Source organism: Bos indicus, chromosome 4 (assembly GCF_029378745.1).
Source record: "Bos indicus isolate NIAB-ARS_2022 breed Sahiwal x Tharparkar chromosome 4, NIAB-ARS_B.indTharparkar_mat_pri_1.0, whole genome shotgun sequence".
Classification (NCBI taxonomy): Eukaryota; Metazoa; Chordata; class Mammalia; order Artiodactyla; family Bovidae; genus Bos; species Bos indicus.
The window spans coordinates 75,106,120-75,130,524 of NC_091763.1; the positions used below are offsets into that span (position 1 = coordinate 75,106,120).

At 48.6% G+C, this 24,405-nt stretch overlaps 1 protein-coding gene across 5 annotated transcripts in view; it reads left to right on the forward strand.

Moving 5' to 3' along the window:
- Nucleotides 1-24,405, forward strand: part of TNS3 (tensin 3) — a 222,781-nt gene that overhangs the window by 5,546 nt on the left and 192,830 nt on the right. The gene's annotated exons all lie outside the window — the stretch shown is intronic.

The following is a 24,405-nucleotide window of genomic DNA, read 5'->3' on the forward strand; positions in this document are numbered from 1 at the left end:
GGGGACACAGCTCTGCTTGTGTCCACTGGTGGCTGAGTGAGGCAGGACTGGCTCTCAGCTGGCCAGGCGCATGTTTTCTCTTGTCCTGCCCTAGGACGGGAAGGGACGTTTGTCATCTATGTTGCTCAGGGGGTGGGAGGGGATTCCCAAGTAATGGATGTGCCTTTGTTTCCTAAATTAATTTTTGACTCTTTTTCTACAAAGTAGTTTTTGTGTAATATATTTTTTGTAGACTTAGAAAAAAGGGAGAAATGTTAAAAATGCAGGAAATGTGGCCTAATAGTGCCACCCATGGAGCAGTGTTTTCACCCTCTTGTATGCTGTGTGCATTCTATGTTTTTCAAGTTTACCGATCTGAGATCATATCGTAACAGTGCGGCAATGTAAGCAATCCCCACTTGTAACTAACTCTGCATTCACACAAGTGAATTCATTCACACAGTACAGAACCCAGTATGTACGTGATGACCATTTATTTGTCCTCTGGTCACTTGCAGCCTTGTGTGCATTCTTGCATAGAGATTGGGCAAGATCCTGGCCAGTCATGTTCTTGGAAGGACTTCTAAGGTCAAAGAACATAAACTACTTTTGATTGTGGGAAAATGCATATAACATAACCATTTTCAAGTGTTCATTAGTGGCATTGGTACTTTGATATTGTGAAATCATCATATGCTGAACTGTTCTCATTTTGCAAAACCAACTCCATCCCCAGTAAGCACTAACTCCTCTTTCCTCCTCGCACAGCCCATCACCCACCATTCAGCTTTCCATTTCTATGAGTTTTACTGCCCTAGGTGCCTTATGGAAGTGGAATCATACAATATTTGGTGTTTTGTGACTGGCTTATTTCACTTTACTTAATGTCCTCGGGTTTCATCCATGTTGTAGGATGTACCAGGATTTCCTTCTGGAATATTTCATTGTACTTAAAGACCACTTTATTCAGGTTTCTTCTGGTAGACACTTGGGTTACTTTCACCTTTTGGCTATTTCGAGTAACTCTTCTCTGAACATGGGTGTGTAGGTATGTGTTTGGGTCCCTGCTCTCACTTCTCTGGGGTGTATACCTAGAAGTGAACACAAGCTTTTGGAAGTCCCTTGAGATATAAGGTCAAATTGCAGTTGAGAAACGGCGTGCTGGCTGAATCCTCTTCGTGCTCACCCGCGTGCCTGAACTCCTGGCCGGGTTGGCGCCTGCTGGGAAAAACCAGGCCTGCAGGAAAAGGAAGAGAAGACTTTTTACCAAGCTATTTTGACAGATTGTATAAACTCAGTGATTAATGGAATGAGAAAGCAGGAAGAATGTCTTTCATTAAGAAAAAAAAAAAGGAGGCTTTAGGGTTGCTTGGTTTTATTTTTCAATTAAAAGGGTCTGATTTTGTTTCTGGAGAATGGTTTTAATTTGGATAAATGGTTCAGTCTGGGACCCGCATGCCAGAACCTATGATGTATGAGTGCAATTACTCCAGGTTTCCTCGGGAACAGCACAGACCTGGGCCCTGCTCTGGCTTAGCCTTGGTGAAATGGCGATGAAGGTGGCTGTGCCTTTGGGAGGCAACTCTTCTGATCAGTACATGGAGCCTGCTGGACCGGATGTTGGTGGACGCTGGTTAATTTTTACCCTTTAAGAATGTATTCACCATCTCAAGTCAGGAATGCCAACTAGCAGGCCCTACCCCCAGTGCTGGAACATGTTGGACCAGAATTGCTGGCATCGTTTCCAGTGTGGGCATTTGCAGAATTGGTTGGGCTTCAAAGGAGATGGTTCATCCTTATATTGTCTCCTGTTATGGAGGCTTCCTGGCTCAGGCCGGGTTCAGACTCTGAGCACTGGGCTTTCTACAGGGTGGTTTGGTGGGGCTTCTTTGGAGGGAGATGATGGGCTGAAGGATGTATCAGAGTCAGTGACTCCTAGGTGCTTGGGGAAGGATCCATCGGATGGAGGGTCAGTGAGGGCAGAGGCCTTGGGCAGGAGCTGCCTTTTTTGTTTCCAGAAGAGGGAAGGGATTGAGGAAGGCAGAGGAAGAAGAGGACACCAGCATTCAGCTCCATAAACTAGGAACCTTGTGTCAAAGTCTTAGCCTTCCATGCTAATGGGGGTGGCAGGTTTCATGAGTGCTGGCCACCTTGGAGCAGTGGGGGCTTGGGTAGGGAGCTCAGTCTCACACAGGAAATGTGCATGGGTGCAACCACAGAGGAAGGACAGCTTACTGGGCTAAGTGGTCAGAGAACTGTGGAGCCTGAAGATATTTTAGCCTTGCAGATCCTGTGGCCCAGAATGAGGGGCGTACCAGCGTGGTAGGGGGACAGGAGTGAAAGTCAGGTGGGGGGACAGTGGGCCTTGACCTGCAGGAGAAGTGAGTGTGCACCCAGCTTTTAGGGGTGTGGGGCTGAGCCGACCCGACCCCCGGGTGCCCGCCTGCATCAGCTGCTGCTGAGCTGCCCTGCTGGCTTGTGGAGGGGCGGGGCAGCTGCGCACAGTCCCCTGAGGAAGGTGGCTCTTAGCATAACAAATAGGAAAGTCTTTGGGCTGAGGGCTGGCCAGGCTGATGAAGACTTTGGGTGAGATGGGTGACTGGCAACAAGAGAGTGACTTCTTTTGCTCTTTGCTCCTCCCTACCCCATTTAAATGCAAAAAAGTCCAAACTATAGGTCATCTGTAAGAGCATAATGCACTTCTATAGAATACGTTTCTTGTTAGAAACACTATCATGACTTAAATGTTGTTTAAACGTTTATAAAAGCTCCCCCATTCTCACACTTACAAATACTTGATCATCTTCCTCTTTCCGGCTTGGTTTTTGTAAGAGTTTGAGGTTTGGACTTCCCAAGTGGTGCTAGTGGTGAAGAACCCACCTGCTAATGCAGGAGACCAAAGAGACGATGGTTTGATCCCTGGGTCAGGAAGATCCCCTGGAGGAGGATATGGGCCACCCCCTCCAGTATTCTTGCCTGAAGAATCCCGTGGACTGAGGAGCCTGGCAGGCTGTGGCTACAGTTCATGGGGTCACAAGAGTTGGACACAACTGAAGCAAATTAGCACACAGTGTTAGACGTGTGGTGTGTGTATGTATGTACTTTTTATGCTGATGGTTTTCCCAAACCTATATCTTATCCTAAGCATTTCCCATATTTCTGCCTGACTTCACAGTTATCACAGTGATGACCCTTATAGCCTTGCAGAGTGATGGCCATGCTTGCATGAGCTCCTAGCTGCTGGGCTGGATTCTTATTAGAGCTGCTGCTTTCAGAAGGTGAAAGAAGCAGCCTCTGAGCTCTGGCCTGCTGGGGATCCGCCGGTCGCTGATTTTGTGTGTAGCCCACAGGGAGGTATCTGCAGGCCTGGCTGGGACACAGCCCCTCTACCTGGACTGCTTGTTGTGCCCCGAAGGGCCAGGTTTTCTCCCCTGCTCCTGGGTCCTGTGGGCAACAGTGGGTGGACGTGAGTGAGGCCCTTGCCCAGTGAGGTCTTCACAAAGGCACCAGGGTCAGGGCCGGCACTGTGCCCTGTGGTCTGCCACGTGCTGATGGGATTACGTGCATCGGAGCTGCTGTCATGCTGACCTTGGCTCTGGGAGGCTTTGTGACCAGGAATCTTGGCCAGTGTCCAGCTAGAACCTGTCGGGGCTGAACTCAGCTCTGCAACTAATAATGTTCTAGTGGGGTCCAGACAGGCTCAGCTCTCAGGTTTCACTGCCAAGATAAGTTGGATTAACGGGCTGGAGCTGACGAAGACTTTTGGCCAGCAGTGATCTTTCTTGTCTGCTCTCCCTCGACCCCTGCGTTTCCCTCCTTCCTTCCATTTGGCTTCACTGGTTGTTTCTGATGCGTTCTGTCTGTTGTCAGGCCCGTGCACTTTTAGGATATCAGCTTCTCTGTGTCTTCTGATGCTGCTGGAAACGGCACGGTCTTGCCTGTTTACTCTGGGGCCGGGGCAAAAAGGGAGTGGGCTCTGCAGTGAACACTGCAGCCTGGGTCCTGCCTCTTTGGGACAGACACCTTGCTCCTCTGAAGTGCTGCTGAACACAGGGAATTGGTATAAAGGACCTCCCTGGGTTGTTGGGATAAATGTAATGTCATGTACACACTGGGCTTCCTGGTGGCGCTGGTGGTAAAGAACCCTCCTGCCAATGTAGGAGATGTAAGAGACATAGGTTTGATCTCTGGTTCAGGAAGATTCTCTGGAGGAGGGCATGGCAACCCACTCTAGTATTCTTGCCTGGAGAATCCCATGGACAGAGGAGCCTGGTGGGCTATATAGTACGTAGGGTCGCAAAGAGTCAGACACGACTGAAGCAACTTGACATTCGTATACATACTAGGTATCTTGTTGTTAGTCTTCTTTTCACTTCGTCATTCAGCCTTTCTAGGAGCTGAATCCAGAAGGCTCTTTCGCCATGCTAGCTCTCTTCCCTGAGGTAGAGCTCCTGGGAAGGAGGTGGGTCTGTGGGGCCCCGGGCTCTTCCTACCCAAGTGCATGTCCTCTGGGAGGGAACCTGACAGTCACAGGCTCACATTGCCCTTCTGCTGCCCAGTTAGCACGTCCTTGGTCTTCTGATGTACTCTGGGGTTGGGCCATGTACATGTTGTTTGTGTCTCTCCTCACAAAAATCTGAGCTCTTCCAAGGACAGGAACCAAGGCTTCCTCTATCTTCATGTGATAAGGGCTTTGGAAGGAGCTGAGGGACGCCTGTGTGACCTTGGTCAAGGCCTCTGCCTCTGGAGCCTCCCTACTGTAAGCCTTCCCTAGAGGAGGGACAATTCCACAGCTAAGTGGAAACATTTGAGAAGCTGGTTCTTTACAAGAAGAGAGGGAGGTGCTTGCATATTTTCCCAGGGTTTCATTAATTCCCCCCCCCCACCCCCAAAGGGCCACCATTTTCTTCTTTCTGGGAGTTTTGCTTTGCAGTGTATTCCATGAACTTTCAGAGGAGGGCAGTTGACACTTCTTTTACAGGCTTGAGAATCTAGCCCACTGTTATTTTCTTGGAAAGTGGCCATATTTTAAGTTGTCGTATTATAGAAAGTTGATGGTCAGTGCCTGCTAGGAATCCATGAAGGCTCCCTGACAAGAGTTGGGAATACAAAACTGTTACTTCACTATTTCGGTAGCACAAAAGAATATTCATTTTGGACAGAGTGTGTTGTGGGGTTCCTTGAAGTCCACACTGTAAAATGTCAAGAATTATTTCCTTTGTCTTTCTCTCAGAATGGATTCCAGTCACTATACAGATCCACTAGCAATGTGTAATCTCTTGTCTGATATTTAAATGAGAGTTTTGTTCTTATAAAAATGTTGAGCATCCATCAGACTCCTGCTGAGAAAAGAGTCGCCTCTCCCACTTATCTGCTTCTGCCCAGGCTGCTCAGATCATGTTCACAAATTCTTTCTGTGGGAACTGTCTTTTTAAAAATATGGCTAGATTTTAGAGAGAAGTTTGGATGTGCTGTATGGTATCCTTGGTGCCTGGAGGCACATAACTCATGTTCAGATGATGACGGGAGAGTTGAGAGCAAGAGTGTGGCTTTGTTTTCCATCCACAAGCTGGGTCTCTTGATTAGTTGATGCATCTGTCCTGCTGCAAATGGCCAGTGGCCGCTTCAGGGCCTTGGCCCTAGCTAAATTCATGGCCCTGTGGTACACGACCCCCGCCCCCCACCTCCCCTGCTACCCTCCTCCCACCACAAACATCACCAGCTTCCATCTCCATGATGCTGTTCTCTTCCCAACCTGATGAATGAGATGTGGTGTGCCAGCAATTCATAGATCTCAGGCTGGTTGCTGGGAATAAAAGGTACGTACCTGAGGGTGATGATGGTGGGTGGGCTGACATTAATTATTGACTCTGTGTGAGGCCTTGTCAGAGGGTGACTCCATTGTTTCTTCCTTTGTTCATTCACTCCCTCACTCATTGCTCTCAGGCAGCTAGCGTTTACTGAGTGCTGGCTGTGTCCTGGGATATGGTTAACCCTCGCAAACTCAGCAGGGCTTGCTATGGCTTGATGGCTGAGACATCAGCTTGTATGCAACAGAACAGCATGGTGCTGGGGGTTCTTAGGACCATGGGATTGGGCTAGTGGAGGTCCTGAGGATCATGGGCCTGGTGGAGGTCCCGAAGACCATGGGATTGGGCGGTCCAGGGGACCATGGGGCTGGTGGAGGTCCTGAGGACCACAGGGCTGGTCGAGGTACTGAGGACCATGGAGGTGGTGGAGTTCCTGAGGACCATGGGGCTGGTGGAGGTCCTGAGGCTCATGGGATTGTGCAGTCCTGAGGACCACAGGGCTGGTGGATGTTCTGAGGCCCATGGGATTGGGTGGTCCTGAGGACCATGGGGCTGGTGGAGGTCCTGAGGCTCATGGGATTGCACAGTCCTGAGGACCATGGGGCTGGTGGAGGTCCCGAGGCCCATGGGATTGGGGAATCCTGAGGTCCATGGGGCTGGTGGAGGTCCTGAGGACCATGGGATTGTGCAGTCCTGAGGACCACAGGGCTGGTGGAGGTCCTGAGGACCATGGGATTGGGGGATCCTGAGGTCCATGGGGCTGATGGAGGTCCTGAGGACCATGGGATTGGGTGGTCCTGAGGACCGAGAGTTCAGAGCTGGGGATTCCTCCATCATAGCTCTCATTGTGTCCATCTCTAGTTACTTATGACCATCTAATTCTGAATTCTCACTGTCATTTTGAGATTGAGGCCACATCTGTCCAAGGCTGTCTCTCTTGGGGCCAAGGGGCCCTTCGGCGCTTGTATGAGAGGTTTTTTGCCATCATTCAGGACCGTGGAAACTTAGCATCATCTGAATCTGTGCTTAAGGGTGAAAGGAAAAGGAGACAGACTGTTAAAGAAGTACAGATAAACCTAGTGGATGGTTGTTGAACTTAAAAGACTGCTTTTCATCCAACCTCATTTTTAAAAATGGTCATATTTTCTGGAGAATAGTATAGTCAACGGTTGCATACCCTTCACCTTGATTTTCTGCATGTTTTTTTCCTTGCCATTTTGTCACATTGGCTGTATCTCTCTCTATTTAAGTGATATCTCTTTTTATTTACATAACTTATGTGTCTATCATGAACTTCATCCACAAATACTTTAGCCTGTGTTTCTTGAGAACAAGGACACTTTCCCTCATCTCTCAACCTCAAGACCATGATCACTCTAAGCAATTTAATTTTAATTTGTTGACATCAGCTAATGTCTAGTTCTCACTTAGATTTCCGCATTGGCCCCCCAAAGTGCTTTCTTGCTGTCCTTAATCTGTTCTGAATCTCATCATGGCTATGTGTCACACTGTGTGATTTTATCTATCTGTGCCCTGAAAGTGGGAGCAGGCCACCAGCTTTCTTTCTTTAATATTATTATTATTTTTTTTTCATGGCTTTTCCCCCCTTGAAGACATTTTTTTTTAAATTTTGAGGTGATTTTCAGGCAGTTGTATGACATAATACAGAGAGATCCTGTGTACCTTGACCCAGTTTCCTCCTATGAAAACATCTTGAAAAACTGCAGGACTATGTTACAACCAGGATGTTGTCATTGATAGAGTACAGAACATTCCATCTCTACAAGGATCCTGATATGTCCTTTGTAGCAAGCTTACTTCCCATCCATCTGCACCCAAACTTCATCCTAACAGTCACTAATCTTCATGTCTGTAGTTTCGACATTTAAAGAATGTTACGTAAATGGAATCATCAGTCTGTAGATTTTTGGAATTGGCTTCTTTCAGTCAGCATAATTCTCTGGCGATCCATCCAGGTTGTTGCTGTATCAGGAGTTCATTCTGTTTCATTGCTGAGTGTTACTCTGTGGTGTGGATTGACTACTGTTTTTTCACTGGTTGAAGGTCATCTCTGCTAATCTGTGTCTTCAATCCATGAACATGGTATGTCTCTCCCGTTGTTTAGATCTTTGATTTTGTTCACTAGCTTTGTGTAGAATTTAGCATGTAAGTCCTATATAAGTTTTGTTAGATTTACACCCAGGTATTTACTTTTCCTTGAGTGATTGTAAATGGTACTGTATTTTTCATTCTGGCTTCCATGTGATCATTGCTAGTGCATGAAAGTGAAGTCGCTCAGTTATGTCCAACTCTTTGTGACCCCATGGACTGTAGCCTACCAGGCTCCTCCATCCATGGGATTTTTCCAGCCAAGAGTACTGGAGTGGGTTGTCATTTCCTTCTCCAGGAGATCTTCCCGACCCAGGGATTAAACCTGGGTCTCCTACATTGCAGGCAGATGCTTTACCGGCTGAGCCACTAGAGAAGAACAGTGCTTAGAAGTACTATTGACTTATGCATGTTTATGTTGTATCCTATGATCTTTGTCAACTCATTTACTAGTTCTAGGAGTTTTATAGATTTCCTGGGATTATCTCTGTTGACAATCATGTCATCTGAAAATAGGGACAGATTTATTTATTCCCTAGCTTTGAGGTTTTGAAGAGCTGAGGGCAATTTCCTCATAGGATATGCTAGCTTGGATTTGAGTCTTTTCTTGTCATTACATTCAGGATCGCATAGGTGTGAGGTGGCGTACTCTGCTCACCTCATGTCAAGAGGTACAGTGTCTGTTGTCCTGGTCTTGGCCCTCAAAGCTTAATTACCTGGTGAAGGCCCTAGAATTTCTTGGTGTCAGGTATATCTTCTCCTTTGTCCCTTTAAGACTGTGAGCATCCTGCTTCCTGATCACCACTCACTCAGTGGTTCAGCATCCAAGGATAGTCCTTGCCTGAATCAGTTATATATTGAGATCATGAAATGCTGGACTTTTACCATTTAAGTACTTTGCAGACATTATCCTACAAGTAATCAGACTGTTAATTACCAATTGTCTTACCTGGATAGAGTAAGATAATTTTATTTATTGTGTTTATTCTTTAGATGGTTCTGTGAATTTGGCAAAAGAAGAACGCTCTTTAGTTTGTTTTTGTGATGATACTCTCAAGTGCTCTCCAGTGGCACCCTACGTAATCTTCCTGGGAAAAAGACTGTAGCTATCACTACAGCCACGCAGCAGATGCCTACCCAGGGCTCACTTGCCCAGCTCAGCCCACTGTTTGGGTGGGTTTGCCGAGAGTCTGTATTTTCTGACATATGTCTAAGTCAGGGCTTCTTGAAGTGAGGTCTCAGGACCAACATCAGCATCCCCTGGGGGCTGTTAGAAATTCCAGGTCTGGGCTCCACCATACTCTGGTCTGGGAGTGACAGTTGCAGGGTGTTCAGATGCCCACTCAAGTCTGAGAACCACTGGTTAAGTTTATCCATTCTTCTGCATGAAGCACTAGCTCTGGAAACCCAGTGATGGTTCAGTCAGATATCTTTAAAATTCAGTTTGGCTTTGCAATAATCCACACATCTTTTTGTGTCAGGCTGTGGCTGGTAATTTTTACAATTCCTCTCAGGGGTCTGTGCCAGGAAAGAGCTGCATTTACTTAGGAGAGCTCCATCCTTTAGCCACCTGAGCCCTCAATTCCTATTCCTGCCCAAGACTAGGACATCCAGCAGAGTGTAGACTTGGAGAGTGAGGTCTGCATTAACAAGTGTAAATTTGGGCATGTTTTCAGTACTCATTCATATTTCACTTTGTCCCCGACTGACTGGCTTGCTGCCTTAATGAGTGATAATCTATATTTCTGGAGGCCTTTGTTGCCAGCTCTTCTGGTTGAAAATAGTTTTATTCTTCATCAAACACATGAAGATGGAAATTCTTTTGTGTGCAAGACAGTGTGCTCTTCATGCAAAGGGAGACGAGTTGCCTCCAGCTCAGAAGCTGAGTTTAGCTCTGTGCACACATGAACTTGATGTAGGAAGAGGGTGCGTTCATAAGAGCAGAAGGACGTGCTGTGGGAACTGATCATGACTAAGAGCGAAGCAACAGAGAGCCTAGGGTTTAAAGCAGATGTTTCAGTCAGTCAGGTATATCAGATATCTACAGATACATGTCTATATAGATCTATCTATCATCTATCTAGATAGATGAATTTGAGGGGGTTGGTGTGTTTGAAGTTTGCATGGCAGGCTAGAAATTTCCACAGGTTCTGATATTACAGTTTTGAGTTGAAAACAGTCTAGAGCAGAATCCCTCCCTCTATTTTTTTCCCTTTAGTCTTTTCTCAAGGCTTTCAACTGATTGGATGAGGCCCACCCAATTATGGAGGAAAATCTGCTTTACTTGATATCTACTGTTTTAAATGTGGATCATATCTGAAAAAACCTTTACAGCAACATGTAGACAGACATTTGGTGTCATAACCTAGCTAAAAGGACACAGAAAATTAAGCATTACAGAGGAGAATCTGGACTAGATACAAGATTCAAGTAGCAACCTTACTTTGTATTATCTTGGGAACCCTGGACAATTTACTTCCTTTTGAGCCTCTGAGGTCAAGGGCTCTTTAGGTCCAATGGCTGTTTACTGATTTATATAAGTAGAATAACGAGAAGTAATGTGGACATCAGGCTTGGTTGATCAAGCAACTCAACCATGTGACTGCCCATAAACTCTCTCCTCTGCCTTTTTAGTTGTCACTTTCTTTCCCTGGTGGGCCTCCTGTGACTACAAGATGGCAGTCAACTGCCCATTGCATACTTCTGGAGAGAGAGCGTCTCTTCTACGGCCATTCGACAAATGTCCTTTGGCCACAGAAGCCTTGCACTGACTGGTTAAGCCTAAGTTGTAGGTTTTTCCTGTAGTCAGTGACTGTGGTGGAAGAGGGGAAGATTTATGTGGGTTGGTAAATATGTGCCAGAAAAGCCACCAATGCTGTCCCCTCGCTGGTTGGCCTCAGCCCAGGGCTCCCATGAGATAATGCACTGGCTGGCACATATAAGTACTGAACAAAGTGGGCTGTGATTATAATATCCCCTACCTGGAGAAGCAGTGAAAGTCTTCTGTACGTTGGCTTAGAATAGACCTAGGTGGATTTACCAGGAAAAGGTCCTTATTGAAAGGGACTTACTGGCAGGAGGGGTAGAGTTCTCTGTTGCCAATAAGTCCTGCTCTGTTGCTTACTGGCCTGTGACCTTCAATTCCCTGCATCTCAGTGTGTTTCTCCTGGAAGACAGGTGATAAGGCCTCTGTAAAGGGTGTGTCTTAGCATGGTGGTCAAATAAGAAGTTGGAGAAAGTGTATTTTCCTCCCATTACTTATGAAATGCCTTCGGCTTAGGAGCCATTTTTATATATTTTGTCTCACTTGGTGCAGTTGGCATGACTGTTGATTTTGGAACCATTGTCACTGGCTAGGGGTTTGAGAGTCCCTGAAGGGTGGGTCCCAGGGAGGGCGTTCCAAGTTTCCCGGCTCTGATGCTGTTGTCTGTAGTGATGTTTGCACAGGGCAGAGGGCCTGGCCTGGTGGTGCCCAGTAGTGAGTCCTGACTTGGCTTTGAGGTGGGGGCAGGAGCAGGAACTGGGGTGGCCATCATGGTGCCCAGAGCGGGAGTCTTTGGCACTCATCTGGGCTCCTCCACCCCTGCTGGCAGCTTGGTATGTAGTTGGCCACTGATGCATTGTCTCCAGGCACTGATAGAGGTGGCCAGCCTTGACACCTACTTCCATATGCAAAGTATTGATAAAGTGACAGGTCTTGAACTTACTACCAGTGTTCATCTTCGGGCAAATCTAAAAGAAGTCTTGTCTGTACACATAGCTAAGAGACTGACGACCTGTTCTGCAGGCAGTTAAGAATCCCACTGAAAAGTCACACCATCTCTAAGGGTGTCCACACAGCAGATCGGAGAGCTTCACCCAGTGACCCACTTCAGCAGCAGGCACCTCACCGTGATGAAGGATGTGAATGTTCAACTGTCTGTCCTATCCACCACTGACCAAATAATTCTAATTCCATTTCTTGGAGTTTTTAAAAATAATTGTAAATGGTGCCGGAGATATTCTTTGCAGAACTTCATTGAAGAAAAGTGGCTCACTGCCATTTCCAAACTGATCACCAGCTGGGCCCTGCTCAGTGCATTGTCCCCTGGAGGTGAGTGTGTCTGGAGTGTTTGCCATCACTACTAAAATGGAGAAATATTCTATCAAAGTGCATTGCATTTGGGCCCCGGTTTCCTGTTGGCCTTGAGCAGCCACTCAGTTTGGTGTGGGTGACTGTGCCAGTTGTCTACTGTGACACAGACCACCCCAGACTCAGAGGATTAAAGCAACAAGGTTTATTTCTCATGGTTTGGGACAGCCTGGGGTTGGGGTGGGGGGATGGGCTGGGCTCAGCAGGGGGTCTGGCCACCAGCCTGTCCCTCCTCAGGGCCATGGGTCTCGGGTGTTCCTCAGTAGAGAGCTTTTGGGTTGAAGAGGGCGAAGGCAGAAGCTGTGGGCCAGCCCTGCCTGTGTGCCAGCACTTCCAGCAGCTTCTGTGGGCCACACACAGCGAGATCTATGCTGATTCAAGGTCCCTGTAGGGTGAGAAGTGTGGAGCAGTTTTTTCTGAAATGCCGCTAGCTGCTCCCTTTAGTGACTGCGCACATTCTGTTTCACTGTTTGGCCTCTTGCTGATACCAGTGGCGCAGGTACCTCAGGAATCACCCAGCTCCGTCTCATTCTGAGCCTGGTGTGTGGGTGTGCGCTGGGGCCATGGGACCTCTTCCTCCAGAGTTCTCCCTGAACAGAACTGTCTGAATGACCGTGAAAGTCCTCCAAGAAGACAGGCCCTCGCATGTCCCCCTGTGTCTACTCTGGGCTCTTCCATCCTGCTCTTTCATCCTCCTGAGGACAGTGGAAACTGGCTGTGCTCTTGCCCAGTATCCTGGGTCAAGGTTTGCTTCTCAGAAGACCAGGGGTGAGGTTACGTGCTCAGCACCACTTCTAAGAGGGGGGTCTCTGGGGGCACATGTCTGAAAGATGAGTCCGGAGGCCGACTGTGTGTCCCGAGGTCTGTGAGCCACTTGCTCCCTGGATGCACTGATTCTAACTGTCAGCTGACACTCCTCTGAGCTGGTGGCCAGCTCTGAGGACAGGTGTGGAGCCTGGAAGATGCTCAGGGACTGTATAGTGGTCACCTTTCTCCAGAAGTATGTGTAGCCCGGTGATGTGGAAGAATTGCTGTGTGATCCTGGGGCAGTGGATTTACTGTTTTGGAAGGGTCTGTTTCATCTGTGAGCTGGGAGAGGAGGCTGTGAGGTTTGTGAAGATGATTTTAGCTCATGGTGATCTAGAAGAAGAAGAGTATTTCTGGAACTGGCACAGCTCAGCTGAGGGCTGGGCCTCTGGTCTGGTGTCCGCAATCTTGCTGGTGTTTGTGTGGGAGTGTGGTGCTTGCATGCTGCTGTCCTGGGTGGGAACCTGCTGGGCAGCCCCTGGAGCCCAGGATGCCCAGACACATGCCTTTTAACCACAGACATAAATGTGCTTGTTATGTTCATCCTTGAAACCTCCAAGTCCATGTTCTAAACCCACTGAATTTTAACTTTAGTTCCATGACTTACTGCCTTGCCAGATTTCCAAAATGATTTGAAAAGCGTGCGGAAGTATACATGTGTGAAGACTGGGGGCTTCCCAGGTGGTACTAGTGGTAAAGAACCCATCTGCCAATGCAGGAGACATAAGAGACATGGGTTTGATTCCTGGGTTGGGAAGATCCCCTGCAGGAGGCATGGCAACCCACTCCAGTATCCTTGCCCGGAGAATCCCACGGACAGAGGAGCCTGGTGGGCTATAGTACATAGGGTCGCAAAGAATCAGACATGACTGAAGTGACTTAGCACGCATGCATGCATATAAAGATGATTAAATAGTCAAAAGGAAATACAGAGAGAAAGAGAGAAAATATAGATCTGAGAAGCCCATGTAGCCCATGGAATGTCAGTGTCCAGTGGATATTTATTTAAAAAATTCTGTGTACCACAATGATTTAGCTGTGAGCCTCCTGGCAGCCAGTTGGGTAAGGGAAACAGTTGTTTCTAATTGTTTCATTGTATCTATATGATAAAAATAAATGAACTGGAGAAAAACAAACAACAGAATCAGAAACAAGTTTTTCCAAATCTGAATCTTGAGGGAATGCCTCTGTAGAGTCCCTGGAGAGTCTTCAGTTACATCCTGCAACCAGCATAGTAGAGAAGTGGAGCACAAGTTTCTAAGAGCCTCCGTGGTGGCCAGGGGCAGTGTAACAAACTCAGGTCTGCAGGAGGAACATCCCAAAGAACATAAGCATGCTACTCCAAGTGTACCACTTAGATACAAAGATAAAACCCTGGAATATTGTCCTTGAACTCTAGGGTCCTATAGGGCCCAAAGACACTCAGATCTCTTCCAGTCCCCTGCGCCTGCCAACGCGTGTTTGCCTCTGCTGGCTTCCCTTGGGGGCATTGTGGGGGCCCTGGGCTTCCCGTGACTGGATAGAACCTGTGCCAACACTGCTAATTCAGCACACCCTCACAGAGACCATCTGTGCTGCCTCCTTTGCGTTTTGCATCGTCTTCATGTCAAACTGATGAGTCAACAGGTTCTGCTGAGTCAGTGTTCTCAGGAGCCTAAAGCTGCTTGTCCAGTATGTCGATGCTGGCCACGTGCATGAAACATGGCTGGTGTGACTGGGGAAGGGAATTTCAGATTCCTTGTTAATTCTAAGTCATTTAAATTTAAAAGCTGTTAGCAGAGTACTGTTATTTTTCCATTGAACACAACTTTATTGTTTTGCTGGGACTATATTTCACTTTAACTCAGAAATTTAGTGTCTAAACTGAGATGTGCTGACTGCATAATATGCGCAGAAGATTTTGAAGACAGTGCCAAAAAAAAAAGGTAAAATATCTCCTGAGTAATGTTCGTGTTGATTGCATGGTTAAAAAAATAACCATCTGGATATATTGGGTTAAGTAAAATATATCATTAAAATTGCTATCATCTGTTTCTTTTCAAAATGTGGCTACCAGAAATTGGAAAACTATATAAAATGTGGCTTGTATGCTATCTCCAGTGGGCAGTGCGGGCCCAGGGATGCCCAGATGTCCTGGTTTTGATGCCTTCTTGACCTGGGGGCAGACAGAGTGCGGCCTTGTGGATCTGGGGGTCCGTCCGTGCACTGGACTTGTGGTGCAGCCCCCTCCTGCTAGTGAGTTAGAAGGAAGAGGAGGACCAGGTGGTAGAGGCCGGGTCAGCAGCTGTCCTCTTGGGGACAAACACGTGTTCCCAAGGCACCCTTGGACATAGGTGCCTAGGCCCTGGGGGGACGCATTGGTTGTAGTTACTCAGTGTGGATGTTATTTAAATTTCTCTGATCCTTACTGTCACTCCTTGAAGGGGAGGTGACATTTCACAAGTTCTTGGGAATGTTGCCTTTGAGAGTCCTTGCTCTTCTGAGTAGTTACTCTGTGGTGGCGCTAGCTGTAAAGAACCCACCTGCCAATGCAGGAGATGTAAGAGACATGGGTTCAATCCCTGGGTCAGGAAGAACCCCTGGAGGAGGGCATGGCAACCCACTCTGGTATTCTTACCTGGAGAATCCCATGGACAGAAGACTCTGGTGGCAACAGTCCATGGGGTCTCAAAGAGTTGGACACAACTTAAGCAGCTTAACACACATTGCTGGAAATCTGTATTCAGATTTCCCTGATTGCTTCAAAATGACTTTTCTAGTAGGTTTGTTAGAATTAGGATTGTAACAAGGCCCCACACTGCACTGGCCTCTCTTAAGTCCTTATTCATCCATCTGCTCTGCAGCCCTCCTCTCTTGTAGAAGATACCAGGTGGCGGGCAGGAGGGCCTGGCATGGGTGGAAGGGGTGGGTGGACAGAGATAGATTGGGTGGGAGCAGCCTTTAACACCCTGTGATGTGTTAAGGGAGGGTTGGGGTCATGCCCTTGACCTTGATGGAGGCCTTGAAGCTGGGAGAGCGGGAAGCCTGTCCTCTCTTGCTGGGTGGGTCATGGTGACTACAAAGAGGAGATTAGTTTCTTGTGCCGCCTCTCAGCTGGCAAGATGTCTGTATGTCCTCTCGTCTGTCCTGGCCTCTGGGTCTCCGTTCTTGGTGCATGAGCAGCCTAGTCACTTCTGTGCGCCAGAAAGTCCTGGGGACTCACCAGTGAGTGAGTGAAGTCGCTCAGTCTTGTCTGACTCTTTGCGACCCCGTGGACTGTAACCTACCAGGCTCCTCCGTCCATGGGATTCTCCAGGCAAGAATACTGGAGTGGGTTGCCATTTCCTTCTCCAGGGGATCTTCCCGACCCAGGGTGTGAACCCCGGTCTCCCGCCTTGCAGGCAGACGCTTTAACCTCTGAGCCACCAGGAATATTATCAACTCACCAGTGGTGAATGTCATAACGTTGTCCCTGGGGGACAGCCGTCCTGGGGAATGTCCACCCTCAGTATGTATATCTGAGCATGCTTGCTCAGTGTTTCATATTTACTTAGCATACGCCTTGAAGAGTGCAGTAATCAGCTTGCTGGGGAGTGGTTTTGGGCTCTAGGAGGTTTCAGCTGGCTTTCCCATGCCCTGGTCCATGGACTTGCTCCCGGAGGTCCTGCAGAGCCCCCTCCTTCCCCTTTAGGAGGCTCCATCTGGTGTCAGAGCTAGATTTTCTCGCTGAGCTTGCATAGGGGGACACACCAGGGGAATCCCCAAGCGGGCCCTGAGGGGTGGAGATGCGTGGGACCACGAGTGAGGCCAATGCCTCTGTACCGGTCACACCCCTGTCCTATTCCTGCTGCATGGGGCTGGGATGATTCTGTCCCAATTTTTCTAGGGAGGAAACACAGTTGAATTCTGCAGGCGAGTGAAGGCAAAGGTGGGTTTCAGCCCTGTGTCCTTAGAATGAAAACCCCACACACCATGTAGCTGTAGCAGGAAGTGTACCCGGTTGGGCTCTGTGAAATCTGTGCCTCTGGACACTTGTGAGGAAGGTGGGGCACCCAGAGTCTGGGAGTTCCTGGTGAGCCTGAAAGTTGGGGCACAGATGGGAGCTTTGCATTTTGCCTTGGGCTAAGAAAAGAAGAGAAAACAGTGTGAGCAGAGGAAACATCCCTAGTGGAGATTACCTGGAGGCGGCCCAGCCCCTTTGATCTCTGGTGCCCTGGACTGGCTGCAACTTGCTACCATCAGGACAACAAATTCTCTTTCCCCTTTTATGTTGGGAGCCCACACAGGGCTCTGAAATTGGAAGCGCTTCTTTCCTCTTGCTTGCAGGAAGCATTGCCCTGTATGAAGGGGAAAGACCTGCTGGGGCCTTGTTGATGGGGCTGGGATGGTCCTGAGGCTCAGGACTGACTGACAGCAAGATGGCACATCTCCCGGAGGCCTGCTTACCACCCACCTCCTACCCTGAACTCCTGAAATAGGACATCCTTCCAGTTTGTAGACTTTCTCTGGAAAATTCCATGATACATGCTTTTGAACTGTGGGAGCCACCCCTCAGCACATGCTTCATTGCATTTTGGTGGAATAATTCTTTGTTGGAGGGTTTGCCCCAGGAATTGCACAGCATCTCTATCCCCTCCCAGTGAAAGTTGGTGACCACCCCACTTGTGGTGACGATTGAAAGAAAAAAGATTCCTTTTATTTCCAAATGCCCTTGACATCTCTCCAATTATTCGTGGCTAGAGAAATCACTCAGTACTTGAAAAAAATGAACTAGGATGAAAACAATTCCAGAGTATTCTACAGGTTGTAAGGTATTTAAAAAATTTTTTTTTCAGTTTTTAATTTTTTTTAATCATCTTTTGAATACTATATAACAACAATCGATGCAGGAGTTTTTAATACATATATCAATGTGTGTTTTACCAGGATGCTGGTTGAAATGCACTTCTTACTGTGTGTTGCTGTCAAAAAGTTTAGAAAAATGCTGTGGACTGACGGGCGTTTTGGTCATTATACCTTGTGGAAATTCTTTTTATGTGTTTGAAAGACTAAAAGACAGGCATCTTTGAAGGGTAGGGAGGAGGACTGGGTTAAAAGAACTCGTGTTTGGGTAAAGAGGTCCTTGTGTGAGCTTGGCACAAGCAGGACTGATGGTCGTGGTTGAGGTAAGGGGCCCGTTTGTCCAGGGCCCTTCAGGGGAGGCGATCGTGTTCTGCATCTGTACATGGGTGTGAAGACCGGAGAGACGACAAAGTCAACCCTTTTGAATAAGATGCCTAAGAAGTTGGCTCAAGCATTGTTCAGATTGGTGGGCGTTCCCAGGAAGGTCAGAGCCTCTGGGTCAGGGTGTCCCCCATGGCTCCTCCTCCTGCTCTCGCTCGTCTCCTGCTCTTGGCAGCCTTCCTGGGTGATTCAGCATGGGCACAGAGCCTGCTCCTTTTCAGGCTGGGGAGTGGAGGCAGCACCCTCCACGCCAAGACCCACGGGAATCGAACCCCAACCAGCGCACTTGTGGAAGGAGCCTTACCATTGGGGTCTGGCCTTCATGCCAGGCATGCAGGAAGGTGTGGGTGGCCAGCCAGGGGTCTGCACTGCATGCCCACCTCAGAAATCTCATCTCATCCCCTCAGCCTCTGGGAAGAAGGCTGAAGCCTTATTTCACTCTGCTTAGGAAGTGTGGCTTAGAGGTCCTCCCACTGACGAGAGAAGCTCATAGCAGGGCACAGTTATTGGTTAAAAAAGAAATTCAAGGAAATGATGAGCAAAGTCATTCTGTCCTCTCAGGTTGCACAGAACATCCCTGTGGTGACCCCTGATGCTCCAGGATGGGCTGTGAGCAGGTGCGGCAAGCAGTGGCTGTGGACAGCCGGGACAGCCTCTGGGGTCTGGGACCAGGGAATTGAAAACATTCTGGGTCTGCCTCAGGGTAGCCAACTTCTGTTTGATTAAATAAAAGGAATCTTTAAAAGATCACATTTTGACTTAAAAGTTTCTCTAGAGGCCCCTACAGTCGACCATGTTTTGAGTGGAATGTCTCACTGTCCAGGAGTCAGTGGGGTTTATTTTACAAAAGAAGGTAACAGGGTTCAGGAGGATTCGAATGTGCCCCTCACAGAAAAGCCCCACCTGCTTGCCTCCCCCTTTGTGGATGTGCATGTATGTGCACACAGGCATGCAGGCAGGCATATACACGTGCTGTGTGTCTGCACGTGTGCATCTATGAACATTTCTGTGCACACATGTTGCGTGCTCATCCTCACACATGTACACACATATAGACATACACACATCTATGTAATGAATATCTTATGTGTACACGTGTGTGCATGTGTATGCATATAAACATATCCATATGTATTCATATGCAAAGCATGTGTATGTAATGCACACATATGTATAGGTATATGCACATGCCATTGTCGATTTCCCTCTCTCTCTTTTTTTTTTCCCTTTGGCTGCACCTGGCAGCATGTGGGACCTTAGTTTCCTGAACAGGAATCGATCCTGTGTTCCCTTTAGTGGAAGTGCGAAGTCTGGACCGTCAGGGAAGTCCCTTTCGATTTCTGAAATGGAAGCAGAGAGCCTTTTGGCGGAGGTTGTTGTTGCTATTGTTTTCGTTCCTCAGGCAAATCATTTCTGGAGCTCACTCACATGCTGAACTCCAGACTGCTTCCTGGCTTGGCAAGGTTAATGTGAATGCTTTGAGCAGTTCTTTTATTTGTCAAGCCCCTGTTATTTTGTGAGAATTCATCTTGCAGCCAAAATAACCTCAGGGGAAAAATAATGAAAAAAAGAAATGAATGAGATGTTTCAGAAGAATGTGCCTGGAATGGGGTGTATGCAAATAAATAAGCTCGCTGTTCCTTTTCAATGTCTGTTTAAATGTTTCCTTTAAAAAAAAGAAAATGATAAAGACACAGCCACAACAGATACAACTACAACACTGTAATGTGGGTATGTGGAGAGGAAGGGAAGAAAGCCTGCTTCCTTCTATTTTGCCCGCCCATCCATCTTTCTGGACGAAGATACATTGTTGAAGCTCTTTGCACAATGCCTCTTAATGTGCCTTAGCAGAAATATTCTTTGTTATTACATTGTCTCTGCAATGTGAGGACTCCTGCCTATGTAATATTTCTGGTTATGGATTTGCTCAGTGGCATATTCTTCCTAGGTGCTGGGGTTACCGCATGGCTCCGTCCCTTTATGGATTTTGTTTCCCTCTCGCTGTGACTGACGATGATGACATCGCCCCTTCTTGCTTGGCACCTCTGTCTTCTAACACCTCCTTAACTGGAATTCACAGGGATTGAGTGAGCGAGGCCAGGAGCGTGACCATTTTTGTAGTTTTTGATCTATATGGTCACATCACTTTCCAGAGTGCCTCCCTGGATAATGAACTGTCTCATTCAGGATGTCTCCTCATTGGAGTTTTGGGCCAAAGCCTCTACGTCCCCTCACTCTGTGGTCTCCTTTCTGCTACATCAGCACTAAGCAAGACAGAACCCTGCTACCCTCCATGTCAGAGTGGGTTTGGGCTGCAGAACCTCGGTCCTGGCCCCTGCTACCACCTGGTGCCAGCTACCAGCTGCCATTGTCCCTTGCTGGGGCTCTTTGCCACATTGCTGCCACCTCTCCTTCCCTCCAGTCTCTGTCACATCACAGCCCGCCTGTGCTCACAGCACTCTGGCTAGCTCTGTTTCTCACAAGTCAAGTCCTTACATTGGCCTGGTCCCCTTCCCACCTCGGAGCCCGTTCTGTCCCCTACCCCTGCCCTGGGCATGACCTGCTGTGGCTCCTCTCCACGTATGGCTCTGGTGTTCCTTAGGCGTCTATGTCTATGGCCTCTGCTCAGTCCTCTGGGTGTGCATGCATGCATGCCAAGTCTCTTCAGTCTGTCTGACTCTTTGCAACCCCATGGACTGTAATATACCAGGCTCCTCTGTCCCTGGGCTTCTCCAGGTGAGAATACCCGAGTGGGTTGCCATGCCTTCCTCCAGGGGATCTTCCTGACCCAGGGATCAAAACTGTGTCTCTTATTATGTCTCCTTCATTGGCAGGCAGGTTCTTTAGCACCAGTACTACCTGGGAAGCCCCTCAGTCACCTGTATATAAAATATCAAATCGCCCTTGATGAAGAAGCACCCTGCCCTTACATGTCCCTGGCATGATTTTCTGTCTTTTTCATTTGGCTTAATTTTTTCCAGAGCATGTGGCATATGCCATATGCTGTCTCTGTTGCCTGCCTGGCTACCTCCTGGAATGTAGGCCCTGTGAGGACAAAGTCCTTATTTCATTCATGCTCTGTTGCTGGCGTCCAGCGCCTGCACATGGACACGTGGTCAGGGTCCTGAGGGGGATACGCACATGGGGAGGGACCCAGAGGGGCCCAAGCTTGGGCCCCAGGCTTGTCTGTCTTCTGGGTGGCAGGGGGCCCTGTTTGCCTGACAAGAAAGAGGCAGGGGGACACTGCAAAGTGTCGACTCCTTTGGGGGCCAGGTGTTTCAGGGAGTACTCCTGGTGTTTACCTGGCGGCCAAGGAGGCTGAGCCCTGGCTGCCCCTCTGCAGAGTGAGTTCACACTCCTGGGCTGGGAGTGAACCTGGAGGAGGGTCTCAGTCTCTCCAGAACCAGTTCTCCTTTGGGGTGGCAAGATGCCCCCGGAGTGGGGAAAGACTGGTGGGACAATCAAAGCTTAGATTCTTCTGTACCTCTCTCAATCTATCATAGGTATTTCCATGTCAAGGAGTATGGATCTGATTGCTGCTTTTTATGATGGTATACTCTTAAAGATTCCTGTGTGTTAGTGCCATCAAATTGTCTCAGGCAATTTTGTTGTTGTTCAGTCTCTCAGTCGTGTCCAACTCTTTGCAACCCCATGGACTGCAGCATGCCAGGCTTCCCTGTCCATCACCATCTCCCAGAGCCTGCCCAAACTCATGTCCACTGAGTCGGTGATGCCATCCAACCGTCTCATCCTCTGTCATCTCCTTCTCCTCCTGCCTTAAGTTTTCCCCAGTATCAGGGTCTTTTCTAATGAGTTGGCTCTTCGTTGGATACTGAAGCTGCATCCAGTTTCTTCTGCTGTGCATACTTCTGTGAGGAATGGCCTTCCATCCAATCCTGATCTCCCTGTGTGCTCATTGCTTTAGAACATATTCCTGTGTGGAATCGCACACCCCATGCATGTTTTACATGAAGAGATGCAGATTTTGTTTGCATGCGCCTTGCCGACTGAGATGCTGTATAAGCATGTCTTGTGCTTCTCCTGCTTTGGGACAGGGTCCCTGTGGTCTGGCTGCTACTGTCTTGCTTTGTGTGTTTCACTTTGCAAAGGGCAGTATGCTGAGCTGTCCTGCGGGGGCTGCTGGGCGGGAGCCCAGGATAGCATCCCTGATTCCATTTCCAGCCTTCATTTATGCAGCAAACAGGCACGGGTCTCCCTATGATGATGTGTGACATGCTTGGAGAGGCGAGCATGGGGCACTGTACATGCTGAATGGGCTGGGGGCCAGTGGACCTCACCCATGTCACCTTGAGAGGGCCCTGCAGGGAGATGTGTTTTGGCATTTGGGATGAAGGGCCTCCAGGTGGAAGGCAGGAGGAGAGAGAGGAGACCAGGTAGGCGCCCTGCCCTGCGAGAGGGGTCAGATGCAGCAGCTGGGCTCTGAGCAGTGGGGAGGCCTGAAGGGGTCAGTGAGGGGCCTGCCAAGGGCCGTGAGGAGCACATTCATTCATTCATTTATCACTCAGTCTGGGCTTAGTGCTGATTCAGGCATGGGGAATCCCACGCCAGCCAGGCACATGGGGTCCCTGCCCTCTTGGATGGACAGGCAGTAAACCCATCCACAATGCCCCCAGGACAGGAAGTTAGGTAGCCGTAAGGACACTGAAGGATAACCAGGCCACGTGAGGAGAGTGAGCATGGGCAGAGGTGGGAGGGCTATACCCATACTGTGTCAGGCAAGGCCTCTCAGGGTAACGTTTTGGCAGAGATTTGAAGGAAGTGAAGAGTAAGCCGCACGGGTGAGTTGCAGGTGGCAGGAACAGCAGGTGCAAGTGTTCTGAGACAGGAGCTTTCTGAGCAGGTGGCAAAAGAGCAGGGGAGTTGAACAGGTGCAAGGCGGTCACGGGCTGGCGCAAATGGTCTATGGGCCCAAGGTCAGAAGTTTGGGATTTTCTGGTTAAAAGTGTGCTTGTGAAAGCTGGGGAGTGTGCTGTGCTTTGTTAAGTCCTGATTCCTATTAAGGCAGGGCCTGTGGGTGCAGAGAGCTGGTTAGCTTGCTGATTGGGGGCTGGGTGTGGTGGCGATGGAGACCAGAGAAAGGTCTTTTGGGGATTCGTTTTGAAGGGCTTGTTGGCAGGGTGGCCCTATGGTACTTGTGAGGAGACAACCCAGAGTTCTGACTTGGAGGGCTGAGGTTAATGATGCTCAGGGGATGGCCTGGTGGAGATGTGGAGCCAGTGATACCCGGGACTCAGCAGGGAAGGGCCAGAGGGGACGTGGGGCATCATCAATGATGACAGGATAGGCTGGAGGGGACAGCTGGGGGGAGTGTGCACAGAGGACAGTCCAGGACACTTAGAGGTGCCCAGGGGACAAGGACTGTCCAAGGGAGATGAGAGCAGGACCCAAGAAAGAGAAGGTGCCTAGGACGTGGGGGGCTGGGAACTAGGAGAGGGAAGTGTAGGGAAGTGTGGCACGTGGGTAGCAGCCAGGTGAGCTGGCAACTGGGGTGGGTGAGGAGCAGCTGGGTGTGATGAGCTAGGTGGGCACTGGTGAGCAGTTTGGGAGGATGGAGAGGAAATTCTGGTTGTCAGTCCCAGGCGTGGAACCTGGGCAGTGGACGTGCACTCTAGCCAACCCTTGAAGGAGTTTCCCTGGAAGAGGATTATGAAATGAGCCATGATGGTGGCTGGGGTTGGAGGTCACACAAGGGCCATCTTTTTTTTCTTTCCTTTTAAAAAAATGTTTGTTGCTGTTGTTAGTCACTAAGTTGTTTCTGACTCTTTGTGACCCCATGGACTGCAGCACACCAGGCTCCTCTGTCCTTCACTGTCTCCCAGAGTTTGCTCAAATTCATATTCATTGAATTGGTGATGCTATGTAACCATCTCATCCTCTGTCATCCCCTTCTCCTGTCTTCAGTCTTTCCCAGCATCAGGATCTTTTCCAACGAGTCAGCTCTTTGCATCTGGTGGCGAAAGTATTGGAGCTGCAGCTTCAGCATCAGTCCTTCCAATGAGTATTCGGTATTGATTTCCTTTAAGATTGACTGGTTTCATCTCCTTGCAGTCCAAAGGAATCTCAAAGGTCCTCTTCAGCCCCACAGTTCCAAAGCATCAATTCTTCAGCATTCAGCCTTCTTTATGGTCCAACTCTCATGTCCATACGTGACTACTGGAAAGATCATAGCTTTGACTATACAGTCCTTTGTCAGCACAGTGATGTCTCTGCTTTTTAATAATTTTTTAAAAATAATTTTATTTTTGGCTGTGCTGGGTCTTTGTGTTACGCAGGCATTTCTCTAGTTGTGGCAAGCAGGGGCTACTCTCTGGTTGAGGTGTGCAGGCTCTCATTGCAGTGGCTTCT